This window comes from Geotrypetes seraphini, chromosome 4, assembly GCF_902459505.1.
Source record: "Geotrypetes seraphini chromosome 4, aGeoSer1.1, whole genome shotgun sequence".
Lineage (NCBI taxonomy): Eukaryota > Metazoa > Chordata > Amphibia > Gymnophiona > Dermophiidae > Geotrypetes > Geotrypetes seraphini.
This window is the reverse complement of record NC_047087.1, coordinates 109590624-109611184: the sequence shown is the minus strand read 5'-3', so window position 1 is coordinate 109611184 and position 20561 is coordinate 109590624. Positions and strand designations below refer to the sequence as shown.

General features: G+C 43.4%; 2 long non-coding RNA genes across 4 annotated transcripts in view; one reads left to right on the top strand and one right to left on the bottom strand.

Moving 5' to 3' along the window:
• Window positions 1-20561, top strand: part of LOC117359193 — a 102066-nt gene that overhangs the window by 26592 nt on the left and 54913 nt on the right. The window lies entirely within an intron of this gene.
• Window positions 1163-9938, bottom strand: LOC117359194. The gene is made up of 2 exons (XR_004539181.1): window positions 9487-9938; window positions 1163-7461 (listed from the first exon to the last, which is right to left on the bottom strand). It is a non-coding gene; the product is annotated as an uncharacterized LOC117359194 (long non-coding RNA).

Genomic DNA, 20561 nt, shown 5'->3' with positions numbered 1-20561 from the left:
ACTTAGCTTGGTCATCAGCCAAATAAGGAATAGCAACTTCTGTGTTTTTCAATTGCAGGGTCAGTTTATTATATTGGCTCCCTTTTAGTTCAGCCATGTTTTTTTTCCATCAGTTTTTGTTTAGTAGATTTCATGAACCAGCAATTTGGACAAACATACTTGGTACAGTTTAGAGTTCGGTGACAATTTGTTTTTGCTGATGCCTAACTACACAATTTATATCCTCTTTTTAGAAGTTAGATAGTTGCCTTAATTTTAGACAGGAAATTGCCTTTACATAATAATGCTAAATCTACAATTAATACCCTGGTTTATTATTGTTAAAAGGTGGTAATGCATTGACATTTCCAACACTGTTAAAAGTGCCCAGTCTGAGTGATGGTCTTTCTTACATTGGTGTATAATGCTTTATTTTTAAGTACTTCTAAAATACTTACAACAGTAACTATTACTTTTCCTTTAACACTATTTTTAGAGAGACCTTTATACACATAAGGTTTCTGCCTATAAGGCAGGAAAACTTTAGAAATGTTTCTACTTTGAGCAAGAGCATGGATTGTCTCTTACTTTTGAGATAAAATTATAGTCATCTACTAGCTGGGCACACCATTATTGTAGCTGGCAGGGTTCCCCCAGTTTGCCAGTTTAAGAAACTGGAGTCCAACGTTCCAAGTCAGAAAAGTGCAGCAGTCATCATTAGTACAGTACTTTGAGCTGTTAAAAACCAGTACCATGAGCATGTTAAGTTCATGCTCACTATAATTCCTAAGATTGGACAATGGTGAATGGAAAATGCTGATGAGCTTTCTCATGTTTGGGGGAGGAAGGCATGAATTTGCATACTCAGACAAGTTACAGTGCTTATGCACCAAGACCCAAGAATGTACCCCTATAAACTGCATGTGCAGGTATACCCACACACTTCCATTCCTTTTACTCATCTCTAGTTTAGGGGCCGACTCCATGTACCGAGAAAAGAGGTCAGTCCCGGAATTTCACAATTAAAAAAAAAAGGCGAAAAAGCCAATATATCCACATGTTCTCTGGGACCCTGGAGATAGAGAATAGGAGAAAGAGGTCTTTGTCAATACAATCTAAAATAGTTTCTATTTCATCTTCATAATCTAGTCACAATGCATGACAGACAATAAAAACAGACAAGTGATGGAAAATAAAAATCAAATATATTTAAAAATTTACAAGATTGCAGGAAAAGTACTATAAAAACCATTCAAGAATAGAGAAGACAATCCACATTTATGTTTCAGCACATGAAATTCTTAAGCAAGATGATCACAAACTGCTGAAAGGGAAAAGATGAATAGATCTTGTTTTTTTCCTTATTATAAACTGTAATGTGACTACTTCCCAACTCTTCTTGCCTCCCAAAATAGGATGAAATACCACACTTATTTAGGGCTGTCTTTCCCCTGTCTCTCCATAGTATAAGAACTATTTGCTGAAGCCATGCAACAATTCTAAATTTGAAGAGAGCCTATGAAGTGTAAGGACATTCACAAAGCAGCACAGGGCAGGCAGAATTTTAGGATTTATGAATTGAATACCAGTGCATGTGCCGTTCAAGAAATGGGTGTACAGTTTTTACATTAATCTTGGGTACATACAATAGATAATTGCTGCCTATAAATAGTGAATAAGATTCTCCTGCCTCAAACCTGTCACTTCTCAGATTCTGTTCTTTTATAGAGAGCGTGTTTTCTGAGTTGATGATGACTTGGCTGAGATCAGGAATAACACTCATTTCCTTATCATCCTGCTAGAGGTAGAGGTAGAGATACTGAACTCTCCTAGTGATACAACCCAGTATAAAGGCTGGTGCAACCTGAAGCTCTTTAGAATTTCTTTAATTCTAGCAGATGGTACAGAAGCCCAATTGGGGGTCTGAATCCTCACTTTGCTGAACATACCTATTATAGCCTTGGGCCAGGACCCCTGAGGGCAGCAGATTTTCCATGATGCAGGCCTGATTTCCCAGACACAGCCTGCTGCCTGCATCCTCTAAGGTTGAGTCCCTTGGCCAATATAGCTCCTGAAGTTCAGGCCATGGTCCTTACCCCAGATGAGCCCAAAGGAGTCTATTCTTCTGTAGCCTTGAGCCTCAGCTCAGTTTTTGCTCAGAGAGACTTGCTGACAAAGGTTCATGAGGTTCCTCCCCCCTCCCCCCCCAGATTTTAAAACAATTGGCTATTCAGCTTAGGGAAAAGTGCTGATGTTTGGAATGTTTAAAAAAGCCTAAAACATCAGCACTTTTTGTGGCAGCAGACAGGCCCAGACCTCCTCCCCTCTACCTTGCCAATGGGAGAATGCACAAAGTTGGCTAACATGCTCAATGGATATTGTGGTACCTAAGAAGCCAGTGGCTGAGAAATTCCATTAGCTCCTACTACTTGTCTGCAATGAGGCACAAGCACATTTGCTTCCATCCTACCAAAACAGAGGAAAGAAATGCTATTAAGGTGGGAGAGGGGGGAAGATGGGCTGTCTGCCCACACAACAGTGTTGGGGGGCGGGGGTTCCCAGGACAGAGCATGGGGCCTAAAAGGTTTAATGCCATTACAGCAAGTGAGGCAGGCGTTGGCAGGGAGGAAGCCAAATCCTGACCATGCAGGGTCTCCAAGTTCTAGGGTCCGAAGGGCCCTCAGTGGTCTTGACCCAAGGCTCTAATAGGTTTGTTCAGCAAAGTGAGCATTCAGACCCAGATTGGGCTCCTCTTTTTGCCTGTGGTCCTGAATGGAGACATGTGGAAGCTGGATGAAGAGGGTTCAAAGACTCTTTGTGGGAGGTTGCTTCCTTAAAACCAGGGGACCTCTTGCTAGATGAGGAAGCGGTTCCTTTAGTTGTTTAGGTGCAAAGAGCTTAGTCAGCTCACTGACTGTGCTCATCACTCTGAATATCTTGGCAATGACCGTCAGCCTTTTGATGGGTATCCCATCCTCAAAGCCCGCCAAATACCACCGAAAGCCTTCCCGTTTCATAGGGCCCTGTCTTGTCCGGTCCTGGCCAAATGGAAGGTGCCAGAGGGTAAAGCTCTTGAGTAGGTTCTACTTCTTGCTTTGTGAGTAGCTGGATAGATTATTCTGTCTCCTTACAGTAGATGCTCTGGTCATGGTGATGACCGAGATTATGACAATTCTGGTCGAAGGGGGCACTGCACTGAAGAATGGCCATGTCTGGAAGATGGAGCAGGTTCTCAGGCAGGCCTTCACTTCTTAGGCAATCAGGGTAGAGACCTCAGTGACAATGCTATCTGTCTTGCATCATTTCATGCTGAGTTCACATCAGTTGCCAGAGTCTTTGGAGACGGTGCACGTAGCACTAGGTGCAACCTTTCTAGAAAATGTGCTTTATGACCTTGCCTGAATCTGCTCTTGGGTGGTAGAGTTGGTGGTAAAGGTCTGTAGCTGGGGCATTGGACAGCTGATGTCGTTTTGATTACATGCTTCCCTTTAGGGGCAGTTTACTGTTCAATGAAGACTTAAAAGAAGTCAGTGAAAGACCTGGGAGAGGCCAGGCCTCAGTGATTCTTGGAAGACCACTTATGCACTGTCTCCTTCAAAGGATGGAGGCCAGTACCATCTTAGAGGGTAGTCCTTGGTCATCCTGTCATCAGCAGCTCAGAAGGGGCTTGACCATTCATTGCCCTTTGTCAGAAAATGAGATATTTTGGAGTCTCATTTTTCTTGGCAGCTGCCAATCTATTTTATGGTCGCAAGAAGGGCAGCACCAACTGACTCATACTGGATCTGAAGAGAGTCAATGCTTCCTTCTAAGTCCCACAGTTCTGTATGGAAACTTTTCAGTCAGTGATAGCCTTGGTCAGGCTGGGCAAGCTTCTTAATTCACTGGACCTGGCAGAGGCATATTTTCACATTACTATATAAAATTTTCACAAACACTTCATGTTTGTGTCTTAGACAGGCACTTTCAGTTCAGGGCTCTGCCCTGTAGCCTGGTAATATTGTCCTGGACTTTATTCCAAGCTCATGGTCAAGCTTCACAATTCAAGCCTTTGAAGCGAGCTTTCCTGAAGGATCTCACCTTGAAGATGGTATTTTATGGTAGCCATCTGTTCAGCCAGATGAGTGTCCAAATTGCAAGCCCTGTCTTGCAGATATCCTTATTTGTTCTTTTCAGATAATGATGTCTCTCTTCACACTGTCATTGTTTTTGCCAAAAGTTGACTCTCCATGTGAATAAGGGGGTCTCTCTGAGTATATTTGGAATGAGTATATTTAAAATCTTTGCAGAAATTCCATAAATTGGATGTGCATGGGATGCTCTTGTGTTAACAGGATGTTACCAACTCCTTTCAAATGTCTGATAAGCCTCTGAATCCTCTGTAGTGTATTAAAACTGTGATTAAAACAGCTTACATAATTAATTGGAAAGTTGTTCCAGTATTTTGCATGTGCATTCCACTTAGGCTCAGGTGACTTTCTGGGCAAAGCTTGGGTGGTCACACCAGAGGGCATTTGCAAGGCAGTGACATGGCGTATTTCTTTGTGAATCACTAGATTGATGTTTCAAGCCAGGGGTTTAACAGGCTTTGATAGCATAGTGATTTAGCAGATTGTGTTTTCACCCCTCCCAGTAAATGAACTGCATTTGTATATCGCATTGGTCTGGGACTGATCTAGCAAGATAAATATGAAATTTATTTATTCCTGTTAAATTTCTATCGAGTTCTACTAGACCAGTCCAAGGTCCTTCTTAGAAGACTTGGAACATCAGGAACATATTTTGGGATTTGCCTGCTCTCTTACTGGGTTTTGTATATAATCATTTCAGTATTATTGTTTGCAGATAAGTGCTGCATTGGTTCATATGGGTTCAAAAGTCAGTACCCTGTTTTGCTTTGGTAGCAGCATACTGAAAGGTTCCAGGCTGCAAAGCAGCTCAGTTCTTGTGTTGTGCTCCTAGGTGTGATCACGGCATGCCCTTGTTCATTAAACTAGATGGGTTACCTTTCATCCCTTAGGGCCAAGTTTAAAATCCTTTAACTCATAAGGCCTTGCATAAAGGTCTTTCCCGTTATTTATCCACTGCAACTATTCCTTATGTTCCCGGCTAAGCCCTATAATCTTTCATCCATTATCTTCTCATTCTTCCAGCTTCTCGCTGTGCTTCCCTTAAATCCAAGCAACATTTTATTTTATTTTTTCTGGCCCCTAAATTATGCAATCAATTGCTCCTTTATTTACGTGCTGAGCCTTCTCTGAAAAAGGCTAAGACTGGCTTTAAATTTTATTTTTGAACAGGCATTTGGTGCTCAGCTATCTGGGTCCTAAGATGGGATGTTTACTCTTAGCTTTTTCTTACTTTGCTATATTTTTGGTTTTCATTCTTCATTCTGTCCTATATTGATTTTCAAGGTCCTTTTTGATGGGCTTTAGTCTGTAAACCACTCTGGCCTGTTGTTGGAGAGAGCAGTGTAGTAAATTTTAAACAAACAATAATTCAGTATCTCTACCACCATCTGTTGTTAGAAGGACACAATCTATGGGACTCCTTTTACAAAACTGTGCTACTGATTAGTGGCATGCTGAATGCAAAAAAAGCCTTCTATTCCCAGGTGCTTCTTCACATTCAGTATGCTACTAATTGGTAATGTAGCTTTGTAAAAGGAGCCCATGGAAAGGAAATTAATAGGTATAAATAAATTTCACCTAATTCAATCAACTATTTTATATTGTATTTTTTTTTTTTTTGGGGGGGGGGGGAAATGTTAGGACAAAGCATTTTATATCATTTACCATTTTTATATGTTGTGGCCCATAACAGACAATTTGATAAGAAATATTGTCTTCTGTGTGTCATGGATATGGATACTTCTTTTGGCACAAATTTTATAAGATGAGATTGGATTTTAAGGCCTCTACTACACCAGGGGTGAGCAACCTCAGTTCTTGAGAGCCACAATCCAGTTAGGTTTTCAGGATTTCCACAGTGAATGCAAACAGATCTAATTCATATTCATTGGTGATATCATGAAAACCCAACTGGGTTGCAGCCTTCAGAACAAAGGTTGCTTACTCCTATACTACACACTTTTGACACTTTTTTTTTTTTTTTTACACAATGAAAGTTGGCAAAACGAGGCACAAAACAGACACGAGTATACAGAAAACAAATCAGAGCCATCTAAATTACACTAGCTTTAATTTTTTTTTTTTAAGTATAAAATGAATAGTTTATATCAATAAGTCTTAACCCTCTTCTGAAAGCACATCTAGCCAGTTGGATTTTCAGGATTATCACAGTGAATATTCATGAGATAATTTGCTTATATTGACACATTATTACAGATCTGCATACATAGTCATTGTGATAATCCTGAAAGCCTGACTTGTAGGTGCCTCCAGGAAAGGGTCGAGAAGCACTGGTCTATACATCATTATCATCTCATCAAGCAATAAAAAGGTAAACAATATAGAACCAGGCTAAACTTTCTCTTATGCCGTGAAAATGTACCAATTGTGTTACAGCTTTCCAGTACATTTTTTTCTCCAACCTGAGATCCATCTCCCATTGAATAAGCCCAAAGACAAAGGAGTTACACTCATAGCTGAGTTAGTAGGTGATCCTAGCTTGCTGAAACATATCACTACAGGAGCCTGAAAATCACACACTATCTAGGGAGAGGTAGGATATGTGTAGAATCACATTACCTCAAGTTTTTTTCCTTCAAATATTTAAATCTACTTCCAGTTTTATTTTCACTACTGTCCAATTACATCAGTAAGAATTGTGACATGCGTGCATTTGCAAAGATTAAAACTAAATGTGTAGCGGTCTGATAAGCCAAATATCAAGGACACGCATCATAGTCAGTCTTGCAGAGATAGATTTAATCTCCACTGCAAAATAAGCAGGACTGTATTTTAATTGTATATCTATTAAATCATTTTTTAAATTTCTCCATAAGTTGTCAATTGGGATTTCAGACATGCCAGTATATCTGAGATGATTGGTCTGACAGTCTAAAACATACAGCAGCCAGTGCAAATAGCTTTGAGACAGTCTGTGCAATCTGTGCAAAACTGCTGTACATGACTCATCTTCTACCAACCTCGCTACGCTCATGTCACCCCTCTCCTTAAGTCACTTCACTGGCTCCCTATCTGCCATCGCATACAATTCAAGATCTTTTTGCTTGCTGTCCTACAAATGAGTTTATTCTGCTGCCCTTCAATCTTCTCTCCTCGTTTCTCTTCTTATACACCTCCCAGAGAACTCCATTCCTCAGATAAGTCACTCTTAGCATTACCCTTCTCCTCCACTGCCAATTCCAGACTTCATTCCTTTCATCTAGCTGCCCCCTATGCCTGGAATAAATTACCCGAGTATGTCTGCCAAGCGCCTTCCTTTACCTTGTTTAAAAGCAGACTGAAAACCCACCTTGCTGATATAGCTTTCAATCCTTAACCCTACTCCTCTGCCCTCCAACTAGAGAGCTGCACGGGAACGGGGACGACGGGAATCCCGCGGGCATCCCGCGGGTTCCCCCTTTGGGTCACGGGGATCCCGTGGGGACGCCCCCTAGGGTCGCGGGGATCCCGTGGGGACGCCCCCTAGGGTCACGGGGATCCCGTGGGGACGCCTCCGAGGGTCGCGGGGTTCCTGCGGGGCTGGATGTACTCAGTCGCGCGGCTCTTCTCCCTACCTTCTCTGCTTGCAGCATAGAGCCGAACGGAAGTCTTCCCGACGTCAGCGCTGACGTCGGAGGGGAGGGAGGGCTTAAACAAAGCTGGATGTACTCAGTCGCGCGGCTCTTCTCCCTACCTTCTCTGCTTGCAGCACAGAGCCGAAAGGAAGTCTTCCCGACGTCAGCGCTGACGTCGAAGGGGAGGGAGGGCTTAAACAAAGCCCTCCCTCCCTCCGACGTCAGCGCTGACGTCGGGAAGACTTCCGTTTGGCTCTGTGCTGCAGGCAGTGCAGGTAAGGAGGAAAGTAGCCTCGCGGTTCGAGTGGCTACCAAGGGAGGGGGCGGTCCGCCCCGCCACACCCCGCCCCGGTTGCAGCACAGCCGGCCAGGTCCCCTTACTTTTGTGGCACTTCCCCGACCGACCGACAACAGCCCCGGTCCGACAATCCTCCCTGCCCTGTAGCCGCGAATCTAAATTATCTTCTTACAGCAGCTGTAATAAGGTAATTTAGATTCGCAGTTAAGGGTAGGGAGGTTTGTCGGACGGTCGGGGAAGTGCCACAAAAGTAAGGGGACCTGGCCGGCTGTGCTGCAACCGGGACGGTAGAGAAGGAGTGGGGAGAAGGACGCTGAAAGGCCATGGGGAAGACGGGAGGAGGGGGGGAAGGACTCTGAAAGCACTTGAAGACAGAGGAGGGAGAAGGACGCTGAAAGCACATGGGGAATACAAAGGGGTGGAGAAGGACGCTGAAAGGCCATGGGAAGGACGGGGGGGGGGGAAGGACTCTGAAAGCACTTGTGGAAGACAGAGGGGGGAGAAGGATGCTGAAAGCACATGGGGAAGACAAAGGGGTGGAGAAGGATGCTGAAAGCACATGGGGAAGACAAAGGGGTGGAGAAGGATGCTGAAAGCACATGGGGAAGACAAAGGGGTGGAGAAGGACGCTGAAAGGACATGGGGAAGACGGGGGTGGGTGGGGTGGAGAAGGATGCTGAAAGGCCATGGGGAAGACAGAGAGGGAGAAGGACGCTGAAAGGACATGGGGAAGCAGAGGGGGAAGAAGGACACTGAAAGCACATGTGGAAGACAGAGGGGGGAGAAGGACGCTGACAGGACATGGGGAAGATGGCGGGGAGAAGGACGCTGAAAGGAAATGGGGAAGAGAGAGTAGGGAGAAGACACTGGCAGGGAAGAAGACAGATGCCAGACTATGGGGGAGCGGAGAGAAGAAGATGGGTGCCAGACCAATTTGGAAGGGGGAAGAAAGGGAGAGGCACAGTAACAGAGCAAATGGAAGATGCAGAAGGAAGAGAGACAGTGGATGGAAAGAATTGAATGAGAACATGAGGAAAGCAGAAACTAGGCAACAAAGGTAGGAAAAGAATTATATTTTATTTTTTTATTTTGCTTCAGGATAAAGTAGTATATTAGTTGTGTTGATAAAAATTTATAAACATTAGAGGCTCTGGTAGAAACCCATTTGCAAAGTATGTATTCTTCCCAATTAATATTTTCAAATTAATAAAGTCTTTTTGCTTATTTGTAAATGGGTTTCTACCAGAGCCTTTAATTCAGTAGCATAATTAAATGAAATAACAATTTCTGAAGTTTATATGGACGGGTGGGGACGGAGGGGATTCCTCGCGGGGACGGGTGGGGACGGAGGGGATTCCTCGCGGGGACGGGTGGGGACGGAGGGATTCCTCACGGGGACGGGTGGGGACGGGTGGGATCCTCAAGGGGACGGGTGGGGACGGGTGGGACTTTGGCGGGGACGGGTGGGGACGGGTGGGATTTCTGTCCCCGCGCAACTCTCTACCTCCAACCCAGCCCGCTGATTAACCATTCCCCTTAATTGTATCCATGACATCCTGTTTGTCTGTCTTGCCTGTTTAGATTGTAAGCTCTTTTGAGCAGGGACTGTATTGTTTGTGACTCTGTGCAGCACTGCGTGCGTCTGGTAGCCCTATAGAAATAATTAATAATAATAATAATAATAATAGTAGTAGAAGACAGTCTCAGAACACCAGTATCACCATGAGGTTCAATCGTGTTCTATGGATGTCTAAGTGCTCCACATTGGAACTTCAATACACCAAATGCTGAAGAAAAATTTCAGCAATCCACCTTTTAAATCTACTTCACACAGGTCGTTGGTGAGGCCCCACTTGAAGTATTGTGTTCAATTTTGGAGACCGTATCTGGCGAAGGACACAAAAAGACTTAAAGCGGTCCAGAGGAGGGTGACAAAAATGATAGGAGGTTTGCAACAAAAGACGTATGAGGAGAGACTGGAAGCCCTGAAAGCACAGTTACTTACCGTAACAGGTGTTATCCAGGGACAGCAGACAGATATTCTTGACTGATGGGTGACGGCACCGACGGAGCCCCGGTACGGACAATTTTAGAGTGATTGCACTCTAAGAACTTGGAAAGTTCTAGCAGGCCGCACCGCACACGCGCCTTCCCGCCCGACGGAGGCGCGCGGTCCCCAGTTAGGATAAGCCAGCTAAGAAGGCAACCCGGGGAGGTGGGTGGGACGCAAGAATATCTGCCTGCTGTCCCTGGATAACACCTGTTACGGTAAGTAACTGTGCTTTATCCCAGGACAAGCAGGCAGCATATTCTTGACTGATGGGTGACCTCCAAGCTAACAAAAAGAGGGATGGAGGGAAGGTTGGCCATTAAGAAAACAAATTTTGCAAAACAGATTGGCCGAAGTGTCCATCCCGTCTGGAGAAAGCATCCAGACAATAATGAGATGTAAAAGTATGAACTGAGGACCAAGTAGCAGCCTTGCAGATTTCCTCAATAGGAGTGGAACGGAGGAAAGCTACAGATGCTGCCATAGCTCGAACTTTATGGGCCGTGACAGAACCTTCCAGTGATAGTCCGGTCTGAGCATAACAGAAAGAAATGCACGCTGCCAGCCAATTAGACAACGTACGTTTAGAAACAGGACGCCCCAATTTATTCGGATCAAAGGATAGAAAGAGTTGGGGAGATGATCTGTGGGGCTTAGTACGCTCTAAATAGTAAGCTAGAGCCCGCTTACAGTCCAAAGTATGCAGAGCCTGTTCTCCAGAATGAGAGTGAGGTTTTGGAAAGAAGACAGGCAGAACAATGGATTGGTTGAGATGGAATTCAGAGACAACCTTAGGGAGAAACTTTGGATGTGTACGCAGAACCACCTTGTCATGATGAAAGACTGTAAAAGGTGGATCAGAAACTAGTGCGTGGAGCTCACTGACCCTCCTGGCAGAGGTGAGAGCAATAAGGAAGAGAACCTTCCAAGTGAGAAATTTGAAAGAAGCCGTGGCCAAAGGTTCAAACGGAGGCTTCATTAAGGCGGAGAGAACCACATTAAGATCCCAGATTACAGGGGGAGGTTTAAGAGGTGGTTTCACATTAAAAAGACCTCGCATGAATCTGGAGACCAAGGGATGAGCTGAAAGGAGTTTTCCATGGACTGGTTCATGAAAAGCAGCAATAGCACTGAGGTGGACTCTGATGGAGGTAGACTTGAGACCAGAGTCAGACAAAGAAAGAAGATAATCCAACAAAGTCTCCACTGCCAGGGAAGTGGGATTATGATGATGGATAAGACACCAGGAAGAAAATCGGGTCCACTTTTGATGGTAGCACTGCAAAGTGGCCGGTTTTCTAGAAGCATCCAGAATGGAACGAACTGGCTGAGACAGAAGAGAATCATGTGAAGTCAGCCCGAGAGATACCAAGCTGTCAGGTGCAGAGACTGGAGGTTGGGATGCAGAAGGGTCTCCTGATGCTGCGTAAGCAGAGAAGGAAATAGTGGAAGAAGAATAGGTTCCCTGGAACTGAGCTGAAGTAGAAGGGAGAACCAATGTTGCCTGGGCCACCGTGGAGCAATCAGAATCATGGTGGCTCGTTCCCTCTTGATCTTGAACAAGGTTCGTAACATGAGAGGCAGAGGAGGGAAAGCATAGAGGAACAGATTGGACCAATCCAGAAGAAATGCATCTGCTGCCAGACGTTGGGGAGTGTAGAGTCTGGAGCAGAAGAGGGGCAGCTGGTGATTGTGAGGAGCTGCAAAAAGGTCTATCTGAGGAGTGCCCCACTGAGTGAAGATGGACTGCAGAGTCAAAGGATCAAGTGTCCACTCGTGAGGCTGGAGAATTCTGCTGAGTTTGTCCGCTAAAGAATTCTGCTCTCCCTGAATGTAGACAGCCTTCAGGAACAATTGGTGATCTGTGGCCCAAGCCCAAATCTTCTAGGCTTCCTGGCACAAGAGGCGAGAGCCTGTCCCACCCTGTTTGTTGATGTAGTACATTGCAACTTGATTGTCTGTGCATAGCAGAAGGACCTGAGGAAAGAGAAGATGTTGGAAGGCCTTGAGGGCATAAAACATCGCTCTGAGTTCCAGGAAACTGATGTGATGCTTCATTTCCTGGGCTGTCCAAAGACCTTGAGTTTGGAACTCGTTCAAATGAGCTCCCCAGGCATAAGGGGAGGCATCGGTGGTGATGACAAGTTGATGAGGAGGTAGATGGAACAGAAGACCTCTGGAAAGATTTGAGGATATCAACCACCATTGTAGAGACTGACGCAGAGATGATGTCGCAGATATGTGTCGTGAGCAAGGATCCGTCGCTTGCGACCACTGGGTAGCTAGGGTCCATTGAGGAGTGCGCAGGTGAAGACGTGCGAAGGGTGTGACATGGACTGTAGAGGCCATGTGACCCAAGAGTATCATCATTTGCTTGGCAGAGATGGAATGTTGTGGAAGTACCTGCTGACATAGAGATTGAAGAGTTTGAAGACGGTTGGACGGCAGGAACGCTCTCATCAGGACTGTGTCCAGCACCGCTCCAATGAATTGAAGTCTCTGAGTGGGGATGAGATGAGATTTGGGTAGATTGATCTCGAATCCCAGAAGTCGAAGGAACAGGATGGTTTGGTTGGTGGCCTGGAGTACTGTCTGAGAAGAATTGGCCTTTATCAACCAATCATCTAGGTAAGGAAACACCTGAAGGTGGTGAGAGCGTAGAAAAGCAGCTACCACAATCAGACATTTGGTGAACACTCTTGGAGAGGAGGCAAGACCGAAGGGTAGCACCTTGTATTGGTAATGACGATGGTTGATCATGAAGCGGAGATACTGTCTGGAGTCCAGATTGACCGGAATGCGAGTATATGCTTCTTTGAGATCTAGGGAGCATAGCCAGTCGCCGTGATTGAGAAGAGGATAAAGAGTGGCTAGAGAAAGCATCCTGAATTTCTCTGTGACCAAACATTTGTTGAGATCGCGAAGATCTAGGATGGGTCTGAGATCTCCTGTTTTTTTGGGGACCAGAAAATAACAGGAGTAGAATCCCTGCCCCTTTTGATCTAGAGGAACTTCCTCTATGGCGTTCAGAAGAAGGAGGGATTGAACCTCTTGAAGAAGGAGGGAAGACTGAGGAGTGTTCAAAGCAGACTCTCTTGGCAGACTTTGGGCAGGAAGAGTCTGGAAATTGAGAGAGTAGCCGTGGCGGATGATGTTGAGGACCCACTGATTCGAGGTGATGATTTCCCAATGGCTTATGAAATGAGTAAGGCATCCTCCTATGGGCTGTGGGAGGTGGACAGAAGGAGGAAGACTGGCTACGTCCTGGAGAACCAAGTCAAAAGGGTTGAGTGGATTTTTGTGAAGGAGGAGGTTTCACTTGTTGTTGCTGCTGTGCAGGTCTAGCAGCCTGCCTTTGCTGTTGCCTCTGACGCCTGGGTTGTTGCTGGGCCTGTGGTAAAGGACGAGCCACAAATCTACGTTGATAGGCCGACTGCTGGCGAAAAGGCCTGGTAAGTGGGGTCTTTTTCTTTGTCTTAAGGAGAGTGTCCCATCGAGTCTCATGAGCTGAGAGTTTTTGAGTAGTGGAGCCCAGGGATTCTCCAAACAGCTCATCCCCTAAGCAAGGTGCATTGGCCAGTCGATCTTGGTGATTGACGTCGAGTTCGAAACTCTAAGCCATCCCAGCCTCCGCATGGCCACCGACATAGCCGTGGCCCTAGAGGTCAGCTCAAATGTGTCATAGATTGATCTGACCATGAACTTGCGCAGTTGTAAGAGCGATGCAGAAGTCTGGCGAAAGGCGGATCTCTTACGATCAGGGAGGTATTTCTCAAAAGATGACAAAGTCTGAATGAGATGCTTGAGGTAGAATGAAAAATGGAAAGCATAGTTCCCTGATCTGTTTGCCAGCATCGCATTTTGATACAACCTCTTGCCAAACTTATCCATGGCCTTACCTTCTCTGCCAGGAGGGACAGAAGTGTACACTCTAGCCCCCGTGGATTTCTTTAGAGAAAAGGGAAATAGAAATTCCGAAAAGGTTTACGCGAGCGGGAAGGCGAATGAGAAAAAAGTTTTCAACAGCCGTTGAAAGTGCGTCTTCTTAGCTCCGTGGAAACTAAGAAACTGGGGACCGCGCGCCTCCGTCGGGCGGGAAGGCACTCGCGCGTGCGCGGTGCGGCCTGCTAGAACTTTCCAAGTTCTTAGAGTGCAATCACTCTAAAATTGTCCGTACCGGGGCTCCGTCGGTGCCGTCACCCATCAGTCAAGAATATGCTGCCTGCTTGTCCTGGGATAATATGTATACCTTGGAGGAAAGGAGGGACAGGGGAGATATGATTCAGACGTTCAAATACTTGAAAGGTATTAACTTAGAACAAAATCTTTTCCAGAGAAAGGAAAATGGTAAAAACCAGAGGACATAATTTGAGGTTGAGGGGTGGGAGACTCAAGAACAATGTAAGGAAATTCTTCTTTACGGAGAAGGTAGCGAGTGCCTGGAATATGCTCCCGAGAGAGGTGGAAGAGAGGAAAACGGTGACAGAGTTAAAAATAGCGTGAGATGAACACAGAGTATCTAGAATCAGAAAATAATAGTAAATATTGAAGAACTAAGGCCAGTACTTGGCAGACTTGCACGGTATGTGTCTGTATATGGCCGTTTGGGGGAGAATGGGCTGGGGAGGGCTTCAATGGCTGGGAGGGTGTAGATGGACTGGAGTGAGCTTTGACGGTGACTTCAGTACTTGGAACCTAAGAACAGTACCGGGCAGAGATTTAGATTCTTGCCTAAAAGTAGCTAAGGAGAAGAAGAAGAAAAAAAACCCAACAAATTTTTAGATTGAATCAGGTTGTGCAGACTAGATGGACCATTTGGGTCTTTTCTGCCGTCATCTACTATGTTACTATGTTAGATAATACCAAGGTGGTTGGTTTTGTAAGGATGTGGATAGTCTTTACAGCTATCTAAAGATTGATGTTGAAAGCTCTGGAGACTGACATGTTATTTGGGCCTGGAAGACAGCTTACCTCTATACAGGGACCTCCTTGGATGGAGTGGAACCTCTTTCAGTTCCTGGTTCTTTGAGTAGTATAGTGAAAAGATGCAAAATTTCAAAGACTGTTCAATCCTTTGTGCCAACTTCCTTCAGCTCTCCATATGCATACTTAGAACCCTAGCTCTGATTCTAGTTGGAGAAACAAGATATTTCTTCACTCCTCAGCCTTTGCTCCAATTGAAGCAATGAAGGGATCGATGATCACTTTAGCATAGCCTGTCCACAACTGTGGTAAAGCTTTTGAAACTGTGGTAAAGCTTTTGAAACTAGTTTAAACAAACTGGCCTTTATATAACTAACTAGAAAAAGCTCATACAAACACAGGCCAGAACTGCTTGGTGTGACAGCTTTATAAAAATGTCATGAGGATTTGTGTGACCTCATGATGGTCAGTAGTGGACATCATCTGTTTGTACTTGGGACACAACTTGATGCTACTGGTCTAGTTTTCAGAGTGACTAAATTGCCATGGCAATTTCAAATTATGAAAATCAGGGGCTGGCATAAAAGTATTGACAAAAATTTAACTTAAAGGGCCATAAAACTTGACTAGGGTGAACTAGGGATTTTTTAAATGGGAAGCTATAAAAGAAAATACTTCTCTAGAAGTTTGGTCAGGCTGTAGGATCAGAAAACTTGTCCAATGATCTCAGTGTACAGAGGGGAGCTGGGGGGTCACTGCAGTATGGGAACTACTGTGTGGCAGTGAAAAAATGCTTTTACCTTTGACAGCTCCGATAGATCACAAAATGGGTCATGTGATCTTTGCTGAATGAACAGTCTAATAAACTAATTAAGCTCAGAAGATGAGCAGTTAACAACTTCCAAATAAACCTTTGAAAATAAAGCCCCACCTAAAAGCAGTTTTGCAATACAAAAACTACTTAATTTCAAAGTACACTTCTCCCTCCGATTTCACGGGGGATGCGGGCAGAACATAGGCGTGAATATGGAAAAAACGCAAATAACTTTTTAAATGTTATTCACTGTTTTTAGAAAAAGCTGTCGTTTTTAGCATTGAAACCGCGAATAACTTTCCTGGGCTTTGAGCAGGTAAGCTGTGATTTCTGGGCTTGGAACAGACAAACAGCGATTTTCTGGGCTTGGAGCAGACAAGCAGCGATTCCCAGTGATTCACAAAGAATAGAGGGCTAGGAGCAGGCAAGCAGCGATTCCCACAGATTTCCCAGCGATTCACAAAGAATAGAGGGCTAGAAGCAGGCAAGCAGCGATTCCCACAGATTTCCCAGCGATTCACAAAGAATAGAGGGCTAGAAGCAGGCAAGCAGCGATTACCAGCGATTCAAAAAGAATTCAGGTCTTGGGCAGGCATGCAGACAAGCAGCGATTACCAGCAATTTTCTCCATGCATGCTGGGAAGCAGCGTTTTTCTCAGTGCACACTGGGAAGCATGGAAGCAGCGATTTTCAGAGTTAATAATAATAATAATAATAACAGTTTATATACTGCAGGACCGTGAAGTTCTGTGTAGTTTACAATGATTAAAAGTTACAGATTGAGTAGTAATAACAGAGTTAAGATTTAGCGGTCAGTTATTGTGGGGAGGGATTGTTCAGTGTAGCTGTCTAAGTACTTTAGGAACAAATATGTTTTTAGGTGTTTCCTAAATTCCCCATAAATATTCGTAAGCATGAGTAATTGTTTCAGGTCTTTACCCCATAATGCTGCCTGATAAGAGAAGAGATGTTTATGGTGTCTTTTAAATTTACATCCTTTAACCGGTGGAGAAACAAAATTCAAGTTTGAGCTTCTCTTAAGTTGATTGGTTGAGAAAGAGAAAAGGTCAGTTATATATCTAGGGGCTAGGCCAAAAAGTACCTTGAAGCAGAAATATCCGAATTTGAACTTCACACGTGCCTCCATTGGCAGCCAATGCAGGAGTCGGTAGGAAGGGGTTATATGGTCAAACTTCTTCAGACCCAGAATCAGCCTGATCGCCACATTTTGCACCAGTTGTAATCGTTGGAGGTTCTTCTGGGAAATTGCCAGGTAGGCTATATTACAATAGTCAAGTTGGCTCAGTATAAGTGAATGTATCAGAATTCTGAATGATGAAGCATCGAAATATGTTCTAATGGACCGAAGCTTCCAGAGAGTGAAAAAACCTTTTCGGACCAAAGAGTCCACCTGGTCTTTCATGGTTAGGCCCTGGTCTAGTATTACCCTATCCAATCTACTATGACGGTACTGGGTGTAACTGAGTTTGTTGATGCGCAGCGATGTTTTCTTGTCTGGTGAGTGTGGCGAGGCTATGAAGAATTTTGTTTTTTCTGAGTTTAGTTTCAAACTAAATTCAGTCATCCATTGTTCCATCACATTTAGTACTTCTGTTGCCATAGGAGTGACTTCGGAGAGAGAGGTCGTGAATGGAATAATAATCATTAAGCCATCTGCATAACTGAATAATTTTATCCCCAGTTAGGACAATTGTGCACCTAGTGATGACATATAAACATTGAAAAGCAGTGGGGACAGTGGAGACCCCTGCGGAACACCGGATGGACTACTCCAGATTTCAGATAGATTGTAGTTAAAGCGTACTTGATAAGTGCAGGACGTAAGGAAACCTCAGAACCAGTCTAGCACCTCACCTCTAATACCAATTGTGTCTAAGCATTGTAACAGTTTCCCATGGTCCACTAGGTCAAAGGCAGAGCTCATGTCAAATTGCATAATCAGTGCATTAAGGCCCCTACTGAAAAAGGAGCGTAAATTATCCAAGATGACCGCAATTACTGTCTCAGTGCTAAATAAAGGTCTGAAACCAGATTGAGTTTCATGTAAAAGAGAGAATTGATCAAGATATTCCATCAATTGGGTGTGTACCAATCCTTCCATGATTTTTACAAAAAGTGGAATGGATGCTACTGGTCTATAGTTGGTTGCGACTGCTAGTGATTCTTTACGATTTTTTGGAATTGGGGTTATTATGATGTGACCATTATTAGTAAGGAAATTTCCATTTTTTAAATTATTGGTCAAATAATTCAACAAAGCTAGTTTAAAGCTTGATGGGGCTGCTTTCATAATTTCTGGGGGACAGGAGTCCAAGACGCAGTATGATTTAGTGTACTTGTTATATAATTTGATATAATTGTTCCATTCTAAATTTTGAAAGGAGTTCCAAATCATATCCATTGATATTTCTTTGTACACTAACTATTTGATGTTCATGTATATCATTTGGTCAAACAGCTATTTCTCAGGTTTTTAATTTTTGAATCAAAATGCTGTGCTAGATCGTTTGCTGAAGCTTACTGTTATGCATGGATTGAGTGCAGCGTGTGGTGTCGAATAAGTTCGTAACTAGGTTGAACAGTTCTTTTGTATTGATTAATTTCGAGCTAGTGTTAGATGAGTCAATTTTGGATGAGTAAAAAGCTTTGCATTTTTCTTTTATCAATTGTTTGTAGATTTTTATGTTGGATCTCCAGTTGTTCTGGTCTGACAATTTTCCCATTTTTTTCCAGATCCTTTCCAATCGTCTTACTGCTTGTTTCATTTTTAGAAGTTCAGTGTCAAATCATTTGTTGTATTTATTTGAGCAGCTTTTGCTATTTCATTTAGGGGCAATTTCGTCTAAAATGGATTCGCTTGTTTTCATCCAGTGATCCCAGAAGTCAACCCCTTCTTCTATCTCCTCTCGTAATTCATATTGTGACCAATATTCCTCTGGATTGATATGGCCCCTTGTGAGATGTTCTTTTTTATGCTTGGGTGTGTTTTGGATTTTAAACAAGTCCAGATTAAAGTGAAATCATAAGTAAAGTGATCATACCAGATATCATGACACCAAGTACTGTCAGATATAGAGATGGAAGGTTCTCTTATCTCCTTTGTGGACATGGCTACCATATCTAGATGATGGCCTTTTTCATGTGTTTGTGTGGTTTGAGGGAGATTATAATTAAGCAAAGATAGAAAGTTTTAAAAATCTTTCGCTTCTGGATTGTCCTCTTCGTCTAAGTGTAAGTTAATGTCTCCTGCAATGATGTTATATGAAGGAGTAACTGAATTATGTAGAACAAATTCTCAGAAGTTCTCTTTAGCTTTTGTCCAGCTTTTTGGTGGGATGTAAAATAATATGCAAGAAAGGGATTCTTCTAGTTCCTTATTGCTAATTTTACAGGCTAATATTTCTAACTGGTCATTTTGGTATCCAAAAGTTCAAATTCAAATCCTTCCTTAATAATCATTGTTAATCCTCCCCCCCTTCTGCCATCACGATTTAGCATGTAAATTTTAAAATTATCTGGTAGGAGGTCATTTTTTATTAGTACAGTACAGTATGGTACAGTAATAGGAAAAAGTACTTTAATGATATAATTTTTGGGGGGGCGGAGTCAGCAGCCGAAAAATAAGTGAATCCACAGATATGGAAATCGTTGATACAGAGGGAGAAGTGTAACTGAGCCCATGTTTCTACTTTACAGGGATATAAAATATTTTAGCAAAAAATTGGTATCAACTAAAATTCTTAGGTTTCGTGAGGCAGATAGAGTATTTATAGTTTTCATATAATTACAGTTACTCTACCCTTCCTGTCAGAACATGCTTCCTTTCCTTCAGCCTCTTTTCCATGGCTTCCTCTATTCTGCAGGCCACTGTTCCTTCTAGCCTAGCTGTAACCCAACACTGTTCTTTCTGGCTGTGGGCCAACACCACCCAGCAGCTGATACATTTACTAGCCCAGTCCCAAACCGCTACTGTTGGTATTTGCTTTGGCAACCCTTAGCTAAAAAAGCACTAGCTGCTCTCACTCCCTATAGCAGTTGCCTTTATGGACTTTTTAGCTGTTCAACCTGTCTGGGATCTTTTTTCTTTCAGCCTTGCAATGCTATATGTTTTTACTTGTCAAGCCTTGAGTCATCTCTAGATGAAAAATCTTTATTACTACTAGCATACACCAGCTACCTGCTTCTAACTCATTCACACATAGTGCAAGGGCTGGTCACTGCTAAGATCCCCTGGTAATTTTCTCAACACAGTATTGAATGCAATTGACCCTCAGAAATGCCACCAGCCACTCAAATATGTTTCATAGTGGTTGGATTTATACATTATATCCTCACTGGGCCATTTTTGTTTTGTTTTTAAATTTGTGAATATCTTAGTTTTTCATAAAGTGCAACAGTGCCAAAGTAAAACTTATTATAGATAAGACCATAGAGTGGTCGCGTCGTGGGAAACACATTCTAATCGAGGGATCACAGCCCTGATGAAACCCGTGTTGGGTGAAACATGTTGGTGATAGTATCCCTTAGAATGGACCAGTATAGCTAAGCTAAGTATTAGCTCTTATCTATAATAAGTTTTACTTTGGCACTTTTGCACTTTATGAAAAACTAAGATATTCACAAATTTAAAAACAAAACAAAAATGGCCCGGTGAGGATATAATGTATAAATCCAACCACTATGAAACATATTTGAGTGGCTGGTGGCATTTCTAAGGGTCAATTGCATTCAATACTGCGTTGATAAATTACCAGGGGGTTTTAGCAGTGAC